This window comes from Plecotus auritus, assembly GCF_963455305.1.
Source record: "Plecotus auritus genome assembly, chromosome: 5".
In the NCBI taxonomy this organism is placed as follows: Eukaryota; Metazoa; Chordata; class Mammalia; order Chiroptera; family Vespertilionidae; genus Plecotus; species Plecotus auritus.
In genome coordinates, this window is record NC_137776.1 from 169,131,743 (window position 1) to 169,145,997 (window position 14,255).

Here is a 14,255-nt window from a genome sequence, read left to right on the forward strand (position 1 = left end):
CTCCCTCCCTCCCTCCCTCCTCTCTCTCATTATTAAATAAAATTTTAAAATAAAGAAAATAAATGCCCATTCCACCAGTTACTAAGTGGGTGAATTTGGGCAGGATATTTAGCTTCACCAACTCACATTGTCCTCATGTACAAATGGCATAGCAATCATAACTTTTAGATAGCTATTTTCCTTTAAATAAATATTTTATTTTTAGAGCCCTTTTTATGCGTTTATAGCAAAATTTATCAGAAAGTGCAGCGATTTCCCACATACCTGCTGCCTCCATATACGTATGGCCTCCCCTACTATCAATGTCCCCACCAGAATGATACATTTTTGAAATTGATGAATCTACATTGACATATCACCCAAAGTCCATAGTTCACATTAAGGTTAACTATTGGCTTTATACCATGTGTAGATTTTGACAAATGTATATTGATAACATTATAGTATCATAGAGAATAGTTTCACTGCTCTAAAAATTCTCCCTACTCCACCTACTCATTCCTCTTTTCCTTCTAACTCATGGCAACCACTGATCTTTTTATTGTCTCCATAGTTTTACCTTTTCTATTCATCCATCTACTGAAGAACACTTGGTCCTTCCAAGTTTGGAAATTGTGAATAAAGCTTCTATAAACATCTGGTTTTTATGTGGGCATAAATTTTCAACTCCTATAGGTTGATACGAAGAAGAGTGATTGCTGGATCATATGGTAAGAGGATGTTTAGTTTTGTAAGAAACCATTAAACTATCTTCCAAAGTGGCTGTACCATTTTGTATCCCTCCAGCAATGAGTCAGAGTTCCTATTGTTCCACATCCTTGTCAGCATTCAGTGTTATAAGTGTTGTGGATTTTGGCAATCCTGATACATGTGTAGTGGTATCATACTGTGGTTTTAATTTGCATTTTCTTTATGACATATGATACTGAGAATTGTTTCATATGCTGCCCTAAAAATCCTCTGTGCTCTGCTTATTCATTTTTTTTATGGAGAGGTGTCTTTATGGTCTTTGGCCCACTTTCTAATCAGTTTTTTTGTTTTATTATTGTTGAATTTTAGAAAGAAAACCTTTTGATACATATCTCAGTCTCATGGAGTATAGAGTAGGGTGGAGTAGGGTGGAGAGAAGAGTAAATGGAAAAATGGAAGCCGTCCTTAGAACTCCATTCATCTTCCATCTGGTGACCAGAGTGGTCTTTATAAATTAGAAATAATTTTGTAATTATTTGGCCACTTCTCTGCTCTACATCCTTCAAAGTCTTCCCCTTGCTGACAGCTTGTTTTTAAAGTGGTTTGTCATGGTATATAACTTAATGGAATTAATATGGAAGAATGTCCATTTTACTCATTTTTTAAGAAGGAGGAAGGAAGCATTTAAAAATATTATGGCATGGAATAAGAGTTTTGGCTGAATTTTATTGATAGAGCATATATAACTTGAATGTTTACAAGTTTCTCATCCATCAGCAGAGTCGCTTCTTTCTTGAAAAATCAGCAGTCTTGAGGCCAAGCCCCCATGTTCTAAGACTGAATATCCTTGCTGGCCTTCTCATAAGCTTGTGACTCTGCTGCTGCTGTAGTTCTCTTTGGCTTGTATCACTGCAAAGTGTGACCGAGGTCATCTCCTTTTATTTTTCAAACACATACTGCTTAAGGATGTGTATTAACAGATTCCATCAAGACAACAAAGCCTTATAAGTAATAATTTTTAGAGGGTGACCAGTTGGTCACATAATCCATATTCCTGGATGGGAAGATAATATAATAAAAATTTCAAGTCCTCAGTTTTGTCAGTAGACTCACAAAACTCCAGTAGGATTTCTTTTCTTTTTAAATATTTTTTTCCAGTTACAGTTGACATAAAATATTATATTAGTTTCAGGTATACAACCCAATGATTAGACATTATACACTGAGTGGCCAGATTATTATGATCTCTGAAAGCATAATAATCTGGCCACTCAGTGTATATCTTATATAATAAAAGGCTAATATGCAAATTGTCCCCTCGACCAGGAGTTCGACCAGCAGGCAGGCTGGCCAACTGCCCATGTACCCTCCCCCTGGCCAGGCTGGCCGGACCCCACCCATGCACGAATTTTGTGCACTGGGCCACTAGTGTGTGTGTGTGTGTATGATCTTACACCCATTTGACACCATATACAGTTATTACAATATTATTTACTATATTCCCTATATTGTACTTTACATCCCTGTGACTATTCTGTAACTACCAATTTGTGCTTTTTAATCTCTTCACCATTTTCACCCACCCCCACAACCCATCTCTCATCTGGAAGCTATCAAAATGTACTCTATATCTAGGAGTCTGTTTCTGTTCTGCTTGTTCATTTATTTTTATTTTTAGATTAAATTGGTGATAGATATGTATTTATTGCCATTTTATTATTCAAATTTTTGATATTATAAAAATTTTTCTTCTTAAAGAAGACCTATGTAATACTGGTTTGGTGGAGATGAACTCCTTTAGCATTCCTTTGTCTGCGAAGCTCTTTATATGTCCTTTGATTCTAAATGATAGTTTTGCTGGGTAGAATAATCTTGGTTGTAGGTCCTTGCTTTTTATCACTTTGAATATTTCTTGCCAATCCCTCTGGTCTACAAAATTTCTGTTGAGATATCAGCTGACAGTCTTATGGGAGCTCACTTGTAGGTAACTAATTGCTTTTCTCTAGCTGATTTAAAAATTCTCTCTTTGTCTTTAACCTTTGGTTTTAGTTTTAATTATGATGTGTTTTGGTATGGATCTTTTTGGGTTCATCTTATTTGGGACTCTGAGCTTCCTGGACTTATATATCTGTTTCCTTCATCAGGTTAGGGAAAATTTCCATCGTTATTTCTTTTACATAGGTTTTTGATTTCTTGCTTTCTCTCTTTTCCTTCTGGCACCCCCATGATGCGAATGTTGGTGTACTTGAAGTTGTTCCAGAGGCTCCTTTATACTACCCTCATTTTTTTGGATTCTTTTTTCTTTTTGCTATTCTGATTGAGTGTGTTTGCTTCCTTATCTTCCAAATCTATGATTTGATCATCTGCTTAATCTATTGCACTGATGATTCCTCATAATGTATTGATTTTAAAAAATATATTTTAAATTGATTTTTTTTTTTTTAGAGAGAGAGAGGAATAGGGATAGAGAAACATTGATGTGAGAGTGAAACATTGATTGGCTACCTCCTGCATGCCCGCTACCATGGATCAAGTCAAGGCATGTGCCCTGACCAGGAATCGAACTGGCAACCTTTCTGTACACAGGATGATGGCCACCTAACTGAGCCACTCTGACGAGGGGCTGCAATGTATTCTTCATTTCAGCAATGTATTCTTCATTTTTGAGTGGTTCTTTTTTGTGTATTTTCTAGTTCTGTTTTTATGCTTCCTATCTCTGTTGAAGATCTCACTAAGTTCATCTATTCTTACCCTAAGTTCATTGAACATTCTTTTTAAAAAAAAATCCTCACCCTAGGATATGTTTTTATTGCTTTTCAAGACAGGAAGGGAGAGAGAAACATCAATGTGAGAGAGAAACATTGATTGATTGCCTCCTGTATGTGCCCCAACTTGAGATTGAACCCATAACCTAGGTATGTGCTCTGACCAAGAATTGAACTTGCAACCTTTGGTGTATGGGATGACACTCAAACCAACTGAGCCACCATCCAGGGCAGTGGCATTAATCTTCATATTTGTAAATGTAAATATATATTTTTATAAATAACAGTTTTTCACGTAGGATCAAGAGACTTTCAGTTTTTACTTTATAACTTCCGTTTAAATTTCACAACTGTAGTGTATTCATGTGTTATCTGTATACTTAGGAAATAGAAAATAGAAATATAGAAGACCAGAAAAGTAGAATTAAAATATCTTTAACTTAGTGCTTTATGTGTCTTCTTGCTATCAAGTATTGACACACAGAAAACATTAATGATATATAAAACTTTTATGATATATAAAAACATACCTAGGAGACAGGGGAAGAAGTTCATTAATTTGCTGAACCCTAATATTACAATACCAGCTCTAACAAATTTCACAAGCCTACTGGCGTCCTCTAAAGAGATCAGTAGTCTCAACCTTGGGTATTCACTGAAATCATGTGGGTGCTTTAAAACTACTGATACCTAAACTACATCTCAGTGATTCTGACTTAATTAATGTGGGTGTGGCCCTGAGCATCAGGATCTTCTTATATGCTAAATATGTGGAGGATAATGTTTCAAAGAATACAAGGAAAAAGGATCTGGCTAGACCACACCATCTTGAGAAACAGAGCTGCTTGAGACTTGGATCCTGGCCTCAGCACCACCCAGTCGCGTCTCTGACGCAAATCAGGACCTGCAGCCACTGGGGATAGAGAACTGCGACCACAGCCTCAGACCAACAGACAATAAGAATCCAGTCTTCCTGGCTGCAGATTTCTGTGAGTCAAAGAGCCTATTTCCCTCCTTGCAGGATCGCAGATAGTGTCATAGTAACTGATAGACCCGCCCCTTGCTCCAGCCATAGCAGCACCCCTATGGGAATTTGAGCTTGGGAGCGTGTGCACGGACTGCAGCGCTGCTATGGGAATTTGAGCCTGTGCATGCACAGAGATTGTTATCTGCTCCCCTCAACGCAATTGGGCGACCAAACCCGAAGCCCACGCAGGGCAGCAGTGCCACCTGATTTCGATTCTGGGCAAGTGCACACCTAAGTCTTTTTTTCTGCAGCATACACGGAAGTCTGTTTTCCGCAGCGCAGGCATGCCACAGTGCTACTGTGCAACCCAGTCCCCCATGGTGACCGGGACCCAGATTCTCCTGGCAAGAGGCAGCACTGAGCACCACTGACTTGACTCTGTTTCTTACCGTGTGCACCTGGGATCCCTAACTCACAGCACATTCACACTAAGAGCTAGTGACTCCAATTTTTGGTGCATGCGCACATGGGGACCCTGATTCTCAGCGAGAAGCCGCACAAGGCAACAGAGACTCTGATACTCGATTCTTGGTGCAGACACAGGGAAACTCTGACTCCTGGCACGCGCTAGGGTACTCATTTTCGGCACACGCCAACAGTTCAGTGCAGGCGGGGTCCATGATTCTAGTTGCACACATAAGACTACACTGAACGCTGGTAAAACTGACCCTGGGAGAGCCTGGTTCCCACCAACCCACGGCAGCCACACATCCTAGTGTTGGAGCACTTCAGTGACACTCGGGTGGTGTGAAGCTCCCATGGCACACAGCCCAGGTCCACGCAACTCGAAGTTGGAACCTTCTGGTGATAGTCAGAATGGGGAGACGACACAATCCCCAGAGGAAAGAAAATGAGGAGTGGCCAAGAAAGGAAATTATTGAAATCGAAGCATGCAACATGACCGAAAAAGAATTCAGAGTAATGGTCGTGCAATTCATACATCAGATGGATGAGGAAATCAACAACCTATGCAAGAATCAGGAAGAAATGAAAAGTGATATAGCTACAATCAAAAACACCATGAAAAGTTTCAATAGTAGACTAGAAGAAGCAGAGGACCGAATTAGTGAGTTAGAAATCAGGTACAGAAACAAGCCCAATCTGAACAGCAACTGGAGAAAAAAATTAAAAAGCAGGAGGAAAGCCTAAGGGAGCTTTGGGACAACATGAAACGAAGTAACATATGTATAATAGGGCTGCCAGAAGGACAAGAAAAGCAGCAAGGATTAGAAAATCTACTTGAAGAAATAATGATAGAAAACTTCCTGGATATGGGGAAGAAAAAAGTTACACAAGTACAGAGAGTCCCAAGCAGGATCAATCCCAAAAGTTCCACACCAAGACACGTCATAATTTCAATGGCAAATATTAACGACAAAGAGAGAATCTTAAAGGTGGCAAGAGAGAGACAGAGGGTTACCTACAAAGGATCCCCCATCAGATTATCAAATGATATCTCAACAGAAACACATCAAGGTAGAAGGGAATGGAAGGAGGTATACCAAGTGTTGCAAAGCAAAGGACTGAATCCAAGAATATTCTGTCCAGCAAGACTATCAATCAAAATAGAAGGGGAAATCAGGAGCTTCGCAGACAAAAAAAGGCTAAGGGAGTTTATCACCACCAAACCAGCAATACAAGAAATGCTAAAGGGAATACTGTAAAAAGAAGAAATAAAATGGTAAGTAGGAACACAGACACAAAAATAGATATGACTACAAACAAGTACCTTTCAGTAATAACTTTAAATGTAAACGAACTAAATGCTCCAATCAAAAGACATCCAGTGGCTGAATGGATAAAAAAACACCACCCATATATATGCTGTCTACAAGAGACCCTCAGAACAAGAGACTCACCCAGACTGAAAGTGAAGGGATGGAAAAATATCTTTCAGGCAAATGGGGATGAGAAAAAAGCTGGGGTAGCAATACCTATATCTGACAAAATAGACCTCAAAGTGAAGGCCATAACAAGAGATAAGGAAGGCCACTTCATAATACTAAAGGGATCGATAGAACAACAGGATATAACCCTGATAAACATATATGCACCCAATGCAGGAGCACCAAAATACATAACAAAACTCCTGGAAGATATCAAGAGAGAGATAGACAACAATACAATCATAGTAGGGGACTTTAATACACCACTGACATCACTGGATAAATCCTCTAGACAAAACATTAGCAAAGACACAGCAATCCTAAATGACTCACTAGATCAGATGAACTTAACTGACATCTTCAGAACATTGCATCCCAAAGCCATGGAATAAACATTCTTCTCAAGTGCACATGGGACATTTTCAAAAATAGACCACATATTGGGTCATAAGCAAAGTCTCCCCAAGTTCAAGAAGATTGAAATCATACCAAGCATCTTCTCAGACCACAATGCCATAAAATTAGAAATAAACTACAATAAAAACAATAAAAAAATCTCAAACACTTGGAAGCTGAATAGCATGCCATTAAATAAAGACTGAGTTACCAGTGAGATCAAAGAAGAAATTAAAACCATCCTGGAAACTAATGACAACAAAAACAGAAAAATCCAAAATCTATGGGACACAATGAAAGCAGTCCTGAGAGGGAAGTTCATAGCTCTACAGGCCTACCTCAAAAAGCAAGAAAAAATGGTAGTAAATCATGTTACTCTACAACTCAAAGAAATTAGAAAGAGAGCAACAAGAAAAGCCCAGAGTGAGCCGAAGGAAGGAGATAATAAAGATCAGGGCAGAAATAAATGACATAGATACCAAAGAAACAATACAAAAGATCAACAAAACCAAGACCTGGTTCTTTGAAAGGATAAACAAGATTGATGAAGCTCTAGCCAGGCTCACCAAGAAGCAAAGGGAGAGGACTCAAATAAAAAAAATCAGAAATGAGAGAGATGAAATAACAACAGACCCCACAGAAATACAAAGGATCATTAAAAAATACTATGAACAACTCTACTCCAACATACTAGACAACCTGGAGGAAATGGACATATTCCTTGAAAAATACAACCTTCCAAAACTCAATCAGGAAGATTCTAAAAATCTCAATAGGCTGATAACTATGGATGAAATTGAAACAGTCATCAAAAAGCTCCCAGCACACAAAAGCCCGGGGCCAGATGGCTTCACAGGGGAGTTCTACCAAACATTCAAGGAAGAACTAAAACCTATCCTCCTCAGATTATTCCAAAAAATTCAAGAAGAAGGAACACTTCCAAGCTCCTTCTATGAAGTTAGCATCACCCTAATAACAAATCCAGATAAAGACAACACAATGAAAGAGAATTACAGGCCAATATCCCTCAAGAACATAGATGCCAAAATCCTCAACAAAATTCTAGCAAATCGGATTCAGCAATATATCAGAAATATCATACACCATGACCAAGTAGGATTTATCCCAGAGATGCATGGATGGTACAATATCCACAAATCAATAAACATGATACATCACATAAACAAACTGAGAGATAAAAATCACATAATTATTTCAATTGATGCTGAAAAAGCATTTGACAAAATCCAACACGCTTTCTTGATAAAAACTCTCCACAAGGTGGGAATAGAAGGATCATACCTCAACATAATAAAAGCCATATATGATAAACCCACAGCCAACATCATACTCAATGGATAAAAACTAAAACCATTTCCCCTAAGAACAGGAACAAGACAGGGATGCCCACTCTCACCACTCCTGTTCAACATAGTACTGGAAGTACTAGCCATTGCGATCAGACAAGAAGAAGAAATAAAAGCATCCAAATTGGAAAAGAAGAAGTGAAACTGTCCTTATTTGCAGATGACATGATATTGTACATAGAAAACCTGAAAGACTCCATCAAAAAATTATTAGACTTAATAAATGAATTTGGCAATGTAGCAGGACACAAAATTAATGCCAAGAAATCTATGGCATTTCTTTTTTTTTTTTTTAAATATATTGTATTGATTTTTTACAGAGAGGAAGGAAGAGGGACAGAGAGTCAGAAACATCGATGAGAGAGAAACATCGATCAGCTGCCTCCTGCACACCCCCCACTGGGGATGTGCCCACAACCAAGTTACGTGCCCTTGACCGGAATTGAACCCGGGACCCCTCAGTCCACAGGCCGACGCTCTATCCACTGAGCCAAACCGGTTTTGGCTATGGCATTTCTTTACACCATTAGTGAACTTATAGAAAGAGAGACTATAAAAGCAATCCCATTTACCATCGCACCAAAAAAATTAAGATACCTAGGAATAAACTTAACTAAGGAGGTAAAAGAACTATATGTGCAAAACTACAGGACACTGAAAAAAGAGATAGAGGAAGACATAAACAGATGGAAGAACATATCGTGTTCATGGATTGGTAGAATCAACATCATCAAAATGTCCATACTACCCAAAGCAATCTACAGATTTAGTGCAATCCACATTAAAATACCAATGGCATATTTCACAGACCTACAACGAACTTTCCAAAAATTCATCTGGAATAAAAAAAACCCCCGAATAGCTGCAGCAATCCTGAGAAGGAAGAACAAGTAGGTGGGATCTCAATACCAGATATCAAGCTGTATTACAACGCCACTGTTCTTAAAACAGCCTGGTGCTGGCACAGGAACAGACATATAGATCAATGGAATAGAATAGAGAACCCAGAAATCGACCCAAACCACTATGCCCAATTAATATTTGACAAAGGAGGTATGAACATAAAATGGAGTCAAGGCAGTCTCTTCAACAAATGGTGTTGGGAAACTTGGACAGATACATGCGAAAAAATGAAACTAGACCACCAACTTACACCATACACAAAAATACTAATAATGGATAAAGGACTTAAACATAAGACGGGAAACCATAAAAATACTACAGGAATTCACAGGCAGCAAAATCTCAAACATATGCCGAAGGAACTTCTTCACCAATACTGCTCCTAGGGCAATGGAAACTAAAGAGAAAATAAACAAATGGGACTACATCAAAATAAAAAGCTTTTGCACAGCAAAAGAAACCATCAACAAAACAACAAGAAAGCCCACTGCATGGGAGAACATATTTGCCAATGTCTTCACCGCTAAGGGTTTAATCTCCAACTTTTACAGGGAACTCATACAACAACAAAAGGAAGATGAACAATCCCATCAAAAAATGGGCAACAGACCTAAATAGATACTTTTCAAAAAAAGATGGAAGGCCAAGAGACATATGAAAACATGCTCAGGTCACTAATTATCTGAGAGATGCAAATCAAAACAACAATGTAGTATCATCTCACACCTGTCAGAATGGCTAACATCAAAAAATCAACAAACGACAAGTGTTGGCGAGGATGCGGAGAAAAAGGAACTCTTTTGCACTCCAGGTGGGAATGCAGACTGGTGCAGCCACTGTGTTGAATAATATGGAGTTTCCTCAAAAAACTAAAAATGGAACTCCCATTGACCCAGTGACTCCACTTTTAGGAGTCTATCCCAAGAAAGTAGAAACACCAATCAGAAAGGATATATGCACCCCTATGTTCATAGCAGAACAATTTACCATAGCTAAGATTTGGAAACAGCCTAAGTGCCCATCAGCAGATGAGTGGATTAAAAAATTGTGGTACATCTACACAATGGAATACTACGCTACAGTAAAAAAGGAGTTCTTACCATTTGCAACAGCATGGATGGACCTGGAGAGCATTATGCTAAGTGAAATAAGCCAGTCAGAGAAAGATAAATACCACATGATCTCACTCATTTGTGGAATAAAATGAACAACATAAACTGATGAACAGGGACAGATTCAGAGACAGAGGAGCATCGATCAGACTGCCAAACCTCAGAGGGAAGATAGGGGAGGTTGGGGGAAAGGAGGAGAGATCAACCAAAGGACTTGTATGCATGAATATAAGCCAAACCAATGTACACGAACACCAGGGGGGTGAGGGCATGAGTGGGGGGAGGTTGGGGGCTTAATGGAGGGATGAGGACACATATGTAATACCTTAATCAATAAAGAAATTTTTTTAAAAAAGGATCTGGCTAGAAGTAGCTTAAAATTCTGGACTACTACTCAGCCATAAGAAAAGATGAAAAAGAAAAGATGAAATACTGCCATTTGTGACAACATGGATAGATTTTGAGAATATCATGCTAAATGAAACAAGTCATAGAGAAAGTTAAGAACCAAATGATTTCATGCATATGTGGAATATAAAACTGAAAGAAACAAATGAACAAACAAAGACCCATAGACATAGACAACAATATGGTGGTTACCAGTGGAAAGGGATGTGGGAAGGGAATTAAAGGGTAAAGGAGGTCAAATATATGGTGATGGTAGAATATTTGACTTTGGGTGGTGGGCACACAATGCACAATACAGTTAATGTATCATAGAAATGTACACTTAAAACCTATATAATCTTGTTACCAATGTCACCCCCAAAAATTTAGTAATAAAAAATTCCCTCCATCTAAAACAGGTTACTCAGGCTGAAACCAGTTTGGCTCAGTGGATAGAGCATCAGCCTGTGGATTGAAGGGTCCCAGGTTCGATTCCGGTCAAGGGTATGTACCTTGGTTACGGGCACATCCCCCGTGGGGGGTGTGCAGGAGGCGGCTGATCGATGTTTCTCTCTCATAGATGTTTCTAACTCTCTATCCCTCTCCCTTCCTCTCTGTAAAAAATCAATAAAAATATATTTAAAAAAAATAAAACAGGTTACTCAGTAGCTCCCTCCAGTGCTAGCCTTGGAGGATTGGCCTCAGGAGGAAACCAGGACACATCCTGTTGAAAAGTTTCTGAGCCACTGTCACTGCAGAAGCTCCTCAGAGAGATGAGGTCCAATCTCAGCTTTCTTAATGAGGCTCTGGGGAGCTCTTGCTGGTGAACCTCCAGCCTCCTTTACTTGGATGATAATTAACTACTCAGAGCATTTCTTTCAGACCAATTGAATAGAATCCAGGCGCAAAATTTTGGCTCCTCCTTGTGAATGGCTGGTTGGGAATTAAACCAGTTGTCTCTTAGCACATCAGATCAGTCTCAATGTAACCATGGCTACAACTGATCTCAGCACAGCCCCTTGTCAGAGAAACAGACTACCAACGCACATTTATCACACCGTCTAGTATGAGAAGCGTGCTTTCCCTTGAGAGCAAAAGTGTCGATCTCCTGTTCAGAAGGACATGGGCTCATCTGGTTCAGAATTCTGAAGTAGGAGCCAAGAAGGGACTGTGGGGAATGTCATGGCTGTCCTTGGTGATATCCTCACACAGGTTAAAATGTAGCCTCAGACAGCTCCCACTTCTCCCCATGCTGTTTGGGTAGGCACTTCTGATTTAGAGTTAGTCAATTTTGAGTTTGAATTCTATTTACTACTTACCTGATGGTGACTTTGGGTAAGTCAGTTCACCTCTTTGAACTTCAGTTTCCTCATCATTAAAATGAGGTTATTAATTTCCATCAGTCAGAATTCTGGATGATTGATTTGTACTAGTTGCCTTTCCATTACCATGATAACCTGTGTACATGTGTTGGCATCTTTAAATTTATTTAACAGTCCAATTATAAAATGGGCAGAGGACCTGAATAGACACTTCTCCAAAGAGGACATACAGATGACTAAAAGACATATGTTCTCAACATCACCAATCATCAGAGATATGCAAATTAAAACCACTATGAGGTATCACCTCCCTGCCAGGATGGCTAGCATCAATAAATCAACAAACAAGTGCTGGCAAGGATGTGGAGAAAAAGGAAACCTAACTAGTACCTTGCTGGTGGGAATGCAGACTAGTACAGCCATTAGGGAAAACAGTGTGGAGTGTCCTCAAAATAGAACTGCTGTTTAACTCAGTGACCCCACTTCTAGGACTATATCCCAAGAAACCCAAAACACCAATTAGAAAGAATATATGCACCCCATGTTCATAATTTACAATAGCTAATATCTGGAAACAGCCAAGTGCCCTTCAGTAGATGAGTGGATAAAAAAGCTGTGGTACATTTACACAATGGAATATTTTGCAGCTGTGAAAAAGAAGGAATTATTACCATTTGTGACAGCATGAATTGATCTGGAGATTATTATGCTAAGTGAAATAAACCAGTCAGAGACAGAGAAAAATAACATATGATCTCACTTATATGTGGAATCTAATGAACAAAATAAACTGATGAACAAAATAGAACCAGAGGCATGGAAACATGGAACAGACTGATGAATCTCAGAAGGGTAGGGGAAGGGAGAGTGGGCGATTAACCAAAGAATTTATATTCATATATGCATTGCCCATGGACATACACAATAGGGTGGTGAAGGACTTGGGTGGGGCGGGAACTGGGTAAAGGAGGGCAGTGGGTAAAGAGAAGGAAGGGGACATCTGGAATACTCTCAACAATAAAGATAAAAAAGTCACTATGTGTGTGTGTGTGTGTGTGTGTGTATATATATATATATATACAGAAAAAAATGGCTGTACAAGTTCAGTAAAGACACAACTATTGTAAGCCTAATTACATAGTCCATGTCATCAATAGATAACATTTATTTTTAATATTTTCTATCCACAGTTGCTTAAATCTGCTGATACAGAACCCATGGGTACAGAGGGCCAACTGTACTTATATATATATATAAACACACACACATATGTATGTATATATATGTACACACATATACACACGTGTGTGTGTGTGTATATATATATGTATGTATATATACATATACATACACTAGAGGCCCATTGCACGATATTCGTGCAAGAATAGGCTTTCTTTCCCCTGGTTTCACTCCCAGCTGCCCGGGAGGCATGTCCCCGCTCCCCGGGCCCAGCCCTCCCGGAAGCTGGCAAGTCCCTGCTCCCAGCCGGCCTGGGAGCCGGCAAGTCCCCGCTCCCCGGGCTGCCAGGGAGCCCGCATGTCCCCACTCCCGGCCCTCCTGGGAGCTGGCAAGTCCCAGCTCTCCGGACCACCCAGGAGCCAGCAAGTCCTAGCTTCTGGCCGGAGCACAGCTCCAGTAGCTCCCTCTGCCACCCCCTTCCCCTCATAGCAGGCGTCATGCCCCTCCCAGCCGCTCCGCACCTGCATATGCAAATTAACCTCCATCTTTGTTGGGTTAATTTGCATACTCACTCTGATTGGCTGTGGGCGTAGCAGAGTGATGGTTAATTTTCATGTTTCTCTTTTATTAGGTAAGATATAAAAGTACAGTTGGCCCTCTGTACCCATGGGTTCTGTATCAGCAGATTTAAGCAACTGTGGATAGAAAATATTAAAAATAAATGTTATCTATTGATGACATGGACTATGTAATTAGGCTTACAATAGTTGTGTCTTTACTGAACTTGTACAGACATTTTTTTCTTGTCATTCCCTAAACAATGCTAGTATAACAGTATAACTAATAAAACAACTAGTATAACAACATTGGCATAGCATTTACATTGCCTTAGGTATTATAAGTAATCTAGAGAATATTTAAAGTATAAGGGAGGGCGTGCATAGGTTATATACAAATACTACATCATTTTATACAAGGGACTTGAGCATCCATGGATGTTGGTATTTTGGGGAGGTCCTGGAAGCAATCCAGGAGACAGTAGTATATGCTGGCTCACAACATGATGGAAATTATGAGAGGGCATTGTGGTCAAAAACTCAGGAAAATTTGGATTTCTAAGACTCAGTTGCCCAAGGAAACTTGGCAAAGTGGAAGCAAAGCAGCACAGAATCTGAATGCAGAGAGAGAGAGAGAGAGAGAGAGAGAGAGAAAGCTAATTTT